Raw genomic sequence first — 12,646 nt, 5'->3', positions numbered from 1 at the left:
ATATTTTTCCCTGGATGCGGGTGATGGCACGTCAGATGGGGACGAGCCACATGCCCAGCATGTGCCGCCCCGTGCTAGCAATAGAATGTAATGGTGTTTTGCCGCCAAAGTATATTGTTCAGTCGCCCGCGCTCTAGGCATTCAATGCCAAGCAGAGTGAAACGATGGGGATGCAGGTCGCAGTTAATGTGTGCTCACATCGAGGGAATGATGCGAGTTTTCAAGGGGAAGATGGATCGATGCAAGTTCATTTGTATGGAGAAGACGGGGCGGTGCAGGCACAGAGGATCTCTGAACAGGTGGGCACTCTGCCACCTCAATACGCAGTCACTGGATTCCGTCGCTGTAACTCAAGCAATTGCCTCAGGTGGGAGCGGCAATTTAAGGGCAATCAAGGTAAATTGGAGGCGTGGAGTGAAATTTTTCCCTCAGGCAAAATCTGTTTGGTGGTCGTTACGCCTGCGTGCGGTTTGGGGCAAGGTCCGCACTGTACTTATTACTACTATACACTTCAGGAGCAAGAAGAAGGCATTGCGACGTTCATGGCAAAACTGCGAGAGCGGCAACCAAGCAGAAGGGGTCCTGGGCGAGGTGCATCCTCTCGCCTCCCTGCAGCGGATGAGCACCATCACTGCTGTTGCTGCTATTGCCACAGGAGGGCAAGAGCTACACCACTCCAAGCCGGGCAGTTTATGGAGGTTGGCAGCTCAAGTGAAGGGGAACCAGTGCTTCCCGCTTTCGGCTCAGTCGTGTTCACCTTGGGCAGCTCAAAGGATAATGCAGGTATCAGTGCTCATATTTCAGTCCTCTTTACTAAAGCTCCTGAGGGAAATGAAGGTGTAATGCTGCAAGTTATGGCTGAGCCACCTCCAGAGGGCAATGGGGAGGAGAGTCTTGTATTGTAGCCACCAATTGAGGCGGGCTCCTTTGGGAAAGCGATCCAGCAAGCCCCTTCTCATCCCCCGGAGCTGGAACCTCAGGCCACCGCAAAGGATCCATGGGCCATGGGGGAAGGGATCCCTGAGGGCCAAGGTTGGAGCCACACCGTGGAAGAAGAGACCGAAGAATGATCCTCAGATGCACGTTCCAGCACACGCCTTTCTCTCTCGGCTCTGTTCTAAGCTAACGGTCTCTGCGGGTACTTGGGTACTGCTCGTCACTGTGTTTGTTTATTTTCAGTTCTTAATATTGTCTTGTTTCTATCGGTCTCGCGTTTGGACAAGGTCCACTGTAAGTTCTTTGATGGACAAGGTTCACAGTCAGTTTTTGATGGAAGCCCCTGCGCGGGCCGTCTCGTTCATGTTTAGCTCAGCGTTGTTCTATGTTCTGGTGTAGTCATGTCATTTTGGTCTTTTTGGTCTTTTGCCTCAGCAAGCTTTGGAGGAATTTGGGAAAGTCCTGTAGATGCTACCCCTGCGAGGGAGCTTTTTGCATCAAGCTAAGCCATCCAAGGTGCCATTGTTGGGCCTGGATGGCCTGTCTCACTGCATGTAAAATTTACCTGTAAATATAATACAATAGACTAGCTAGCTTTTACCGAGAAAAAAAAAAACTTGAAACAAATATTTTATCTTCCATATGATATTGCATGAATTTATGAGTCATTTTTATGTATGTTGGATTATATGTTTTAATTATGATGAATTCATTTGTTTAGAATATCCACAATGCAACAATAACTTGCAGAAATAATTTATGTTTCATTCAATCTAGAAGTATTGATATTTTGATTAATTTAGTCATATAATTTTTTCATAATTTCATGGTTGAAATATGTTGAAAACTTAAAGTTTTTTAATTCGATGGTTGAAAAATTGTCAAAATTTTAAGGTTTTTATGAGTTATAATATTTTATCTTTAATGCTATGGTTGAAAATAATTAGAATTTTTGGGATTTTTAGTGTCATGATATTACATGTTTAATGAGATAGATGAAAATGATTCGAATTTTAATGTGCTCTAGATCCCAATATTTTTTCTTTAAAACCATTACTAAAAAATGTTGAAATTGTCACCGAAAGAGAAAAATGTTATTCTACCAATAACATTTTTCATTTTCAGTGTTTTTTTTTTTTTTGCCCAAAAAAAATTGTCTTTTATTGCCATTCTTAAAAAATGTCGAAAAGTAACCTTAAAAAAATAAAACATCGTTTCAGAATAGAAAATTTTCATTTTTGGGTTGTTTTTCATGGTTTTGGGGAGTCTTTTGGCTAGATTTCTCGTTTTGATTTTACAGTTCCCTTTTCAAAGTTTACATTGTTTAACACGTTGCTACACTAAAAGGAGGGACTAGTCCAAGACTATGATATCACACCATTCAAGAGCACTCTACAATCATTTAAACTATAAATAAAATTGACAATAACAACAATCACATAATTGAGAAGAATTAATGCAAATATTTACTATATCGTACTTAACTAGTGATCTTTGCTAAGAAGGAGGGCCCTTCCTCCTCAGCAGGGGCTAGTGCACTAAATAGCACACAAACTACTTAGAGAAAGATATAATGCCACAAGGTTGAGATTTTCATTAATAAAATATTAGGATTACAGAGCTTGGTGGTTTTCCCAATCCTATCTATCTAATTCCCTTCGCTGCCCCCATAGGCAGAGAATTCCATTCTTTATAGTTTTTGAATACAATAATAATATCATCATGATAATATTTCAATTCTCATGTGATCTTAATATAAGAATATATTTTGGTAATTCATAATAGTTTCCATGATAAGATTAAATTTGTAAAAACTTCCTTTAATTTTAATTTTCTTTTTGGAAAATCTCAACTACTCAAGCTATATATTCCATGAATATTTCTCGGTGGTTGAGCTGGCTTTTACTGGATCTGTAACACCCTCCTCCCCCACTTACCCAAGATATTTGGTACATCGAGGTAGCTATTTTATGAAGAGTTACTATGATGCGATTCAACTCCCCAAGTACCGTTAAGGAAGTGGAATTGACAAACCAAAACTAAACCGACCTTCTTCGGGAGCTAGAGGACCCCATAGCCTAACCAACCACTCTAGGTGCCCAACCCCTGAGTTAAATTTATTTTTCACTAAACTAAATCCCATTTTCTCCCATGAAAATCCCTCCATGTGATTAAATCCCTCTAGTCACTCCTAGAACAAGGTCTCCATATGACTGCATACTTTTTTAGCTAGTTTTGTGCCAGTGACCGCGAGATTTAAACCACTTTTTCAGGACTAGGATCTAGACCTCTTCCTAGATCTTAATGAAACTCTCATAAATGATAAATAACAAGAAGAAAATGCCTATAATGAAAAAGTTGAACAAGGACCAGGCCTGACTCATCCTAACCATGACATGCATTTCGCCAAACACATCATGAACATGTAATGTACAGGTCATAAATACACATTTGAACATAGGGTCCTCATACCTATCTAAGATTTGTCAAGAAGGTCTAATACCTTCACACCATAACTGCAATATCATATATTAGGTCATCCATTTATTAACATTTCCTTTACTAATAAAAACATGATGAGAGCCATAAATTAAGTCTGTCATAAACCATGTTTATAACCAACATATATCCAGAGAAATATCAATGATATAACAAACATCAAAGCCACATAATAAAAAATACATTTACAAATAATACATACGAGAAAAGATTATTATTATTCACATGAAAAATCCAACCAAGTCAGGGACTTCCTCATACCACCCGACCATAGATTGGACTGAACCAAATCTTTCTTTCATCCAATCACCCCCGTGCCATATTCTAAGCATGAATGTGGGACTCACAACAAAACCAAAGAGGGTTTCTAAGGCTTTACCGTGTATCCAGCCATTATCGGTCAAGGGATTCATAGGCCCAAAACCCTCATCTAAACAACTAGGATTTACCATTTATCCCACCATATACTGATCAAGGGATTCCTAGGCCCAAACAATAAACATACACTACCAGGCTTTACTGCAATTCTGCCATACACCGGTCAAGGGATCACTAGGCCCTAAAAAAGAATGGATGTCTATGGATTTCCCCACATAAAATGTGAGGAATTTTCCTATCTCCACCCTTAGGCTTTACCGCATATCCCTCCATTTATCGGTCAAGGGATTTATAGGCCTTTTGGAATTTTCATGAGACCACTGCACTTAGTTTTGAAACCATTCTATAATCCAACTCAACCAAGTAAAATAACCCCATCACACCATGGCTATCCAAAAATGGATAGGTGTGGCTAAAAACATTGTTATGATTGGTAAAACCTATGCCAATGATAGCAAGAGAACCAACTACACACATGCATGTACCACACATGCCAAAACTAGAAAGGAAATCATACAAGCAACCTGATACTTGCAATTAATCCCTCTGTAGCTGCTTGATCCAACTCTTCCTTGCTTGATATTACTTCCCTTTGCCTCCTTGTCCTTCCTTTGCCTTCCTTTCTCCAATGCTATAATTCTCCAAGAATTATTTAAGTGTGCAAGAATATGAGCGAGTAGAGATAATAGATAGAAATATCCAAAATTTAACTAACAAAAGGTTGTGAATTAATCCTTAGAAGTATTTTTATTGATGAGTGTTATATAAAATATACGACTGCAGACAAAATTGACTTCCCTAGACCAAGTGTCCTGGTCTAGAACAACAAAAATAGAAGACTGTAAATTTTTCCTTAGAAGAATTGGAGAACGGAAATATGCTTACTTGTGATCCATCTCAAGCTCTCCTCTCCTCTTGGCTTGTCAACTCCAACTGTAGCTCCACTCGCTATAATTAGAACCTAAAAAAACAAAGAACACAAGAAAAATATCTACAATATCTATGCAACATTATCCAATCATTCTATTCAATGGATTAACATAGCAATGAAACACACGTACATAGACATAACATAACACATGTAGGAAAATGGTATACTCTTTGTATGAAAATGGAAGGGAAAGGGTTTGTTATCACTCCTCCAGATCTCCAAGGCTGAGTAAGAGTCTAGTTGAGGTAACCACAGACCAACCTTTTGACTTGGTATCTAGCCCTACCAAGCCAGAGAGGGCTCTCTCCAAAAAATCACAGCCAAGAAGGCTAGATGAATTAGGATTTTAGGCTAGTTATGATCTGCTGAAGGGTTTGATTGTTTGAAATTGGGTTGTTGGATGAGGATTAGGTCAAAGAGAATAGGTCAGGTTGAATAAGAGTATGATTATAGACATCTGATGGAGTAAGGTAGGTAGATACGCAAACACTTTAAGGTTCTTGAGTGAGATGGATCAGATTGGTGAGGTGCTAGAAAGAGCAATACAAGCATGTATTCTTTCTAAACCAAAGAAAATGGACAAATTATGAAGATTTCCCCAAAGCAGAGCATGTAAGATGTATTCTTCTCATCAACTTGAAAATCAACATATATAGAAGTGAAATGAATCATGAAAGTACAAAACATTCAAAAATATGCAAATTAAGAAGAAACTATGTCAAAATTCCATACCAGAGACATTCCATCAAAATAGCTGCAACTCATTCATTAAATTTTTGCCAGTGCTGATTACACTAGTGTTTTTTATCAATACAACAACATCCAACGGAATCCCACCTATAGAATGACTGAAAAATTACATGATATAGGCCTCAAACAAACTCCTCCATGCCTCAGGGGTTGAATCCATGAGTGGAGGAGTAGTTCCACCAAAAATTGAGCTGAAAACTAAAGTGTAGGGAGGTCCAAGTGACTCATCGCTAACTTAAGTGAACTGATTCATTACACCTCATTGACTCCATTTACCTAATGTAGTTACCCTAGGTAATAGTAAAAACATGATAATTACTTTTAATTTCATCAATTAAAAAAGTAAAAACTTGATTTCCCAAGATAAAATTTAGAAATGCAGTGAAACTTGAAAATAATCGGACATTTGTCAAACATGCCATTTTGTGCCAGGAGCGCCATCTCTTTTCCAGACGTGCCCTCCATGTTGCAGCTTTATTTTGAGTGCCTTCCCGATGTCCAAATTGAGCTCAGGATAGCTCGTTGGAAATATTATCATGTCTACCTTCTATATATGTCTTTATTTTGCATAATGAATTTGATTTGACCCCTTAAAAAATATTTCTCCCAAGAATTTTTAGCGTGCAACACCAAGGTGAAAAAGGAGGCAGAACATTGATTTTTTATGTGTTTTTTCACCTTTTCACCTTCTAGTTGTGCAAACCAAGCCTATAAAAGTTGTTTTTTGGAATGTATTTATCATTTTTCATCTACTAGTGGTCTTCATTTGGCCAAGAAGTGCCTCAAATAAAATCGCACAGCCTAGGGCGCTACGCGCCTGGCATTCTAGTTATCACAAAACTGTCTTGAAATGCACAAAATTTGCAAAATTTGCAAAAATGTAGAAGAACTTTTCAAAATTTGTTGAGTAATGACTGATGATAAGGGTTAAGCATGGAGTGAGGCTTCATCAAGGATATCAAGCCTCTCTTCCTCTTTTTTCATTTTTAGGGTTTCATTTTTTGCATTGGCCTTTCTTAAATTTTGACCTTGCGATATTGTTTCTCTTGGCATAGTGTTTTTCCATCCTCCTTTGTATGTCATTCTCCATTGTCTATCTTCCTCCTCCAAACTATCTTCCTCCTCACTGTAATTCCTATTCTCTTCTTCTGCCATGGTGTCTTAGTGTCTAAAACCCGAGGGAGATGAATTGGCAGTGAAATGTAGGTTTAGGGAGTTGGGAATGGGATGGAAGAAATTAGGTAGATGGGGGAAGGGATTGTCAAATGGAGGGAGGTTATAGGGAGTAAAAATGTTGTCGGATTTGGGAATAGGAACTTTATTACAGGTATAGGGATTTGGAAGCCTAGGGAATTGAATTACCTAGGTCTTATGGTTTAGGGGATAAAGGGATTTGGGGAAAGGGAATGGTAGTGTAAGGGTAGGGATAATGTTTTTAGATATGTAGGAAGGGTTGTGAAAGTCTTAGGAAGTATATTTGGAAATTTTGAATGAAACTAGGGTTTTTAGCAAGGAAGACACCAAATTTTGCATAGAACATTAGAACACGATGAAATCATTGTTTAGGAGTGCAAGGAGGAAAGAAATGTGTCTTACTCACTTGCAAGATGATGAAACAAGGCTTTTCTGAAATTTTAAAGTGATGGAACTCTATTTTGAATCTTGGTGAGCAATTTAGGTAGGTGCGCAATGCAATGAATAGTTGTACCGTCCTTCTGCCAAACACACAACACAATGAACAGGAGCATAACGATGACTTCAAATCAACTTCTGAGTGTCTTACCAAAGTCCAAATTGCTCTTATGATAATGCATTGGAAATATCACTCTCTTGGCTACACAATGGACCTATCAAGCATTAAAAATGATCAAGTATATCCCCTCCAAAATAATTTCTCCCAAGACTAGTCAAAAAGTGTAGAATGGGGGTGCAAAAACACAATGTGCTCTTGCAGGCAACTTTTGTAGGTCTTCCTCAACTCCAAATTGAGCTCATGATATCTCATTGGAAATATCTTCTAGTCTAGTTGTCATTTGACTTTGACATTTGATTCTTAGAATGTGGAATGCTAAGTTGGTAGCTTTGGAGTCATGAACTTATTACAAATTGAATAACATAAAATTACATAGTGAAAATATAAAAATTACATTTGAACTCAAAATTACATGATGAAATAAGAATTTCTCTTTACAAATCATATCCACATGATGAAGAGAGGTTACTAATAATTTGACACTTGCTCACTTTATGCAATGGAGTGGAATTTTATTAAACCATGAAAACCCTAATGACCTAATGAAAACCTTGACTGGATTGACCTTTGATGACATGACTGATGTGATGGCATGATGTCATTAACTTTATGGATAATGGATACTCAGCAAGGTATGGAAGTGTGCCAGCAAGTAATCAAATTTGAGGGAGAGTGATGATTTTTTTATTTTAGGACTACCATCAGTGAGTGAATTTTGGAATGCAACCTAGTGGAATGACAAAATTTCTGAATGAGACCCTAATATGCAATGAAAAGAGGATTTTTGATCACTGATGGTAGGATGCAAATATTGACACTAACATTGGCTCCAGCTGGGGATGTTGGCTCCTTGGAAGTGCCAAGAACACCGTAGAACAAGTGCCTATCCATTGGGCATTGAGTCAAAATCTAACAACCAAACTGAACACTAAAAAATTCAATCCAAACTATCAGATCATCAGAGCCTTAGGGCCTTCTCCTCAGGCTTCAAGCCTTGATGAATTCTATCATCACTTGTTGAAAATTGAACTTGAAAGAAAGTTTATGCTAAAAAAAATCCACACCCTATTCTATTCTAATTGCTGAAAATGACTACTAAATTAGCTAAAGGAAAAATGCCAATGAAGCAATTAAGCAATTGGATACCTGATTGTCCTCTATTTACACTATCTACAAAAAACTTGAATATTGGAAACTCAACATACAACATACAACTGTTGGCATTATGATTCAAGTGTTGTCCTTGATGGCAACTCACTCAGAGGTTGGTACAAATGCTCAGAAGTTGGTACAGGTAATGGCAACTTAATCAGAAGACAGATCCTAGTACAGCTTACCAAGGAAGTTCATACACGCAGGTTTGTTAAGCCCAAGTCGCGTGTACACGCAGGTTGGCTTCAGAAAACGCGCGTGTATGTGGAAAAGTACCTTTGGTCCATGGCGGTTAGTCCTTGGAAGTTGTGCCTATGGTTTCGGACCATTGTGTCTCGACGGGCGTGTCGATCCCTAGTTTTGAAGTTGATGGTATTGTGTTTCTATGGTTTTGGCTCTTGGTATTGAACAAGGCCTAAGGCTATATAAGGAGAAGATCACTAGGCAAAGAGATGTGTGTGGGTGTCTGACGCAGTGAGAGGATCTGGTATTGCTGGTTATCTGTTCGGGACGCTTGGCAAGGGTCGGATCTGACAGCAAAGGCAGAAGTAATCATTTCTAGATCTGCACGCGGGTTGCCTTTGGAGAAAGCGCGTATACACGCGGTTTTGGTACAGTGAAGTAGCGTATGCATGATAAGGGTTGATATTTCAGGTTGTTGCTGATTCTGGTGGTTGTTGCAGAGTTCTAGATTCTGGTTTGGGTTCTGTGTTCTTGATGACAGGGTTTCAGTGATTCGGTATTGGGTTGTTTAATGAATTATGATGCAAGTATAAGTTGATGATTGTATTGCGGTAATGTTTGCTTTGTACTCTTGGATCCAGTCTGAAAATTGATGAAACGTGGTCCCTGAAGGTTGTAGGGTCAGCACCTACGTACTAGTAAATGGATCAGCTAGTACAAGAGCTGAGGGAGTTGTAGCTCCCTTCCAGAAGTAGTTGGAAAACGAAAGAGAGGGTTGTAGCCCTCTGCAGGTTGTAGCCTGCATACTGGTAAAGGACTGCACCAGTATATTGTAAAAGAAGTTTCTCATTAAAGAAGAAAGAGACGAATTGCAGCAGGTGGTTTTCACCCACATTGGGTTTCCACCTTATATCATGGTGTTCATGTGTGTGGCTCTTGTGTGATGTTCTGTTCTGTTATACTGCACCTGTTTACTGTTAAATTGCTTAATAATGTTCTGATGCATTTACTGAAGATAAGATTAACTGAATCATAAGATATCTGCATATACGCTAGTTGCTTTAGACACAGTCGCGTGTACACGCGGATTCACTTAACTGAAGTCGCGTATATGTTTCTGAGTTTGAAATTGAAAAGGTTTTATTGATCTGATAATACTGATTCACCCCCCCTCTCAGTATTATTTCCAACAATTGGTATCGGAGCCGGTCCTTCAGAGGAAGCTTGATCGCTTGAAGGAAAAGATCCATCAAAATGGCTAATCCAGAAAGAGAGGCACACATCAGGCCACCAGTCTTTGACGGGAACAATTTTACTCACTGGAAGATAAGAACCACTGCATATCTACAGTCTCTTGGAGCAGAAGTTTGGGGACTCGTAGAAGGAGGATACAAATTCCCATCAGCAACTCCTACAGATCCAGCAGAGAAAAAGCAATATGAGCTCAATGCCAAAGTAGTTAATGTCCTATTGAGTACTTTGACTCAATCAGAATTTATGAAGATCATGCATCTCAAATCAGCTAAGGAAATATGGGACAAAATCGTTACAAGCTACGAAGGAGATGATCAGGTAAAAATAGCGAAGCTTCAAACTCTCAGAATCCGGTATGAAACTCTTAAGATGCGAAGTAATGAAAGCGTAGCTAATTATTTCCTGCGTATGGATGAGATTGTGAATTGTATGAGGGATCTGGGTGAAGAATTTGAGGAAGTTGTCTTAGTTCAAAAGGTTTTGAGATCTCTGTCTACTAAATTTGATTCTAAAGTATCTGCCATAGAAGAAAAGGAGAATGTGCGGAAAGTTACCATGTCACAGCTTCACGGGATCTTAACTGCTTTTGAAATGCGACAAGAGGTACCACCAGAGGCCGCATTCGAAGTGTCAGAGGAAGAAGATGAGGTAAATTTTGTCAAGAATCTTGAACGGGGAACTGGACGGTTCAAAGATAAGCTGCCTTTCAAATGTTTTCTATGTGGTAGAGTTGGTCACTATGCTGCTAGATGTCCTCATAACAAAGAAAGGATATATGAAGAAGATGGTAGAAGCTATTATTCCCATATTAAAAGTTCATTAAATGATAGTGAAGATATTAGAAGTCTCATGGCGCACAAGAAGAAGAATGCTTCATTCAATAATAGCGAGGATATTAAAAGTCTCATGGCACATGAAGAGAAGAATGCAGAAACTGAAGAAGCTGCCAAATTAAAAGAACTATTGGAAACAGAAACCAGGGTAAGGGAGAGATTGCAGGATATAGCAAAAGATCAGAGCACAACTATTCAGAGACTTGAATCAAAGATCCTCTCTCTAAAAGAAGATCTTGAAGATCAAGAACATGAAGTGATCAAACTAAAGCGACAAGTGGAAGAAGGGAGAAAAGTTGAAGAAGACCTAAGGAAGCAGTATCTGAAAAAGGAAGAACAACATCAGGTTGAGGTAAATATCTTGAAAGGTAAACTAGAAGAAAAGGATAAGCTCTTACGATTTCAAGATAGTTCTAAAGTCTTGGATGATATTCTTAATAGTCAAAGATCTCCTGCTATCAAGACTGGTCTTGGTTTTCATGAATATGGTGAAGGTGAATCTAGTTCACAAGGTGAGGCAAGAAACTCTAATGAGAAATCTGAAATGCTCAAGGAACAACCAAGGAAAGAAATTCCTCAAGGAAGATCCTTTACTCCTAACTATGGACGTGATAGACGATTATTTCCTCCGCTGAATAATGTTGAATGTTATGTATGTCATAATCTTGGACATGTTGCAGCCAGATGCAGAAGTAGAATGGTTCAAGAAAGATCATCGCATCCCAAGTATTTCAGAGGGTATTGCTTTGCCTGCAATGCATATGGACACAAAGCAATTGATTGTGATAGAAGGAACATGAAAAATATAAGGTGTTATACATGCAACAACTATGGGCATAAAGCAAGGGAATGCAGGAGCAGATTTCAAAATTCAAGACAAGGGGACCATACATCATCACAGTTGCAGGAATTGAAGAAGACAGAGACAGAAAGGTGTGGGACAACTCAGTCAGCTGACATAACAGACACAGGGGAATCTGAAAGTGATGAGATTCAGTATTCCATCCTGCATACGCTGAAATAATGAATACAAGTCGCGTATATACGCGAGTTACAGGCTGCAAAGTCGCGTATATGGAGAAAGGGCAGCAGAACAGACCCAGGTTCAGTCATGGTTGGCTCAGGCTCAGGGGGAGCAGAACAGACTCAGGAAATGGTTCAGACATGGTTGGCTCACACTCAGGGGGAGAATATTCTTCAAATAATGCATTGTTGGCATTATGGTTAGAAGTTGTTGATAAAGTCTATGAAGCTAAATGATACATCTTACTGTTTAGGAATGGGATTGCAGGCTGATGCTTATGGTACAGATCATGATGTTGTTGGTGGCTTTCATAAGTCTTGGTCTAGATATTTCGTCTCTATGTCATGTATCTCTTGTGATATCTCTTTTTATGGTGTCAAGGTCATGTAACGGCCTATGTTGGTTTCCCCACTATGCCTGGGATGAATGATGAATGTATGTTGAGTCTTTTGGTGATAGGAAGGTCTTCTATGATGTATAAGTCCTTGTTCTTCTTGAAGAACATCTTTTGCAGATCTTGCCTACAGTCAAGGGGAGCATGAACAACACAATTCAGCAAGAGCAGGATGGATAGATTGGTACACTTTGGCATACACAAAGGGGGAGCACAGTTGGAGATTTCAGCAAGTACTCAGGGGGAGTATGGACAGCAGAAGGTATACCAAAGAAGAGAATATCTTGGTCCGCCCTTTGCCCTTGATGTCAAAGGGGGAGAGTGACTTGGTGTAGTGGTTGCCATCAAGTCCAAAGGGGGAGATTGTTGGCATTATGATTCAAGTGTTGTCCTTGATGGCAACTCACTCAGAGGTTGGTACAGATGCTCAGAAGTTGGTACAGGTAATGGCAACTTAATCAGAAGACAGATCCTAGTACAGCTTACCAAGGAAGTTCATACACGCAGGTTTGTTAAGCCCAAGTCGCGTGTACACGCAGGTTGGCTTCAGAAAACGCGC

This window comes from Pinus tabuliformis, chromosome 6, assembly GCF_031772625.1.
Source record: "Pinus tabuliformis cultivar Carrire ecotype Pingquan chromosome 6, CPIR1, whole genome shotgun sequence".
In the NCBI taxonomy this organism is placed as follows: Eukaryota; Viridiplantae; Streptophyta; class Pinopsida; order Pinales; family Pinaceae; genus Pinus; species Pinus tabuliformis.
This window is presented reverse-complemented; position numbering follows the sequence as displayed.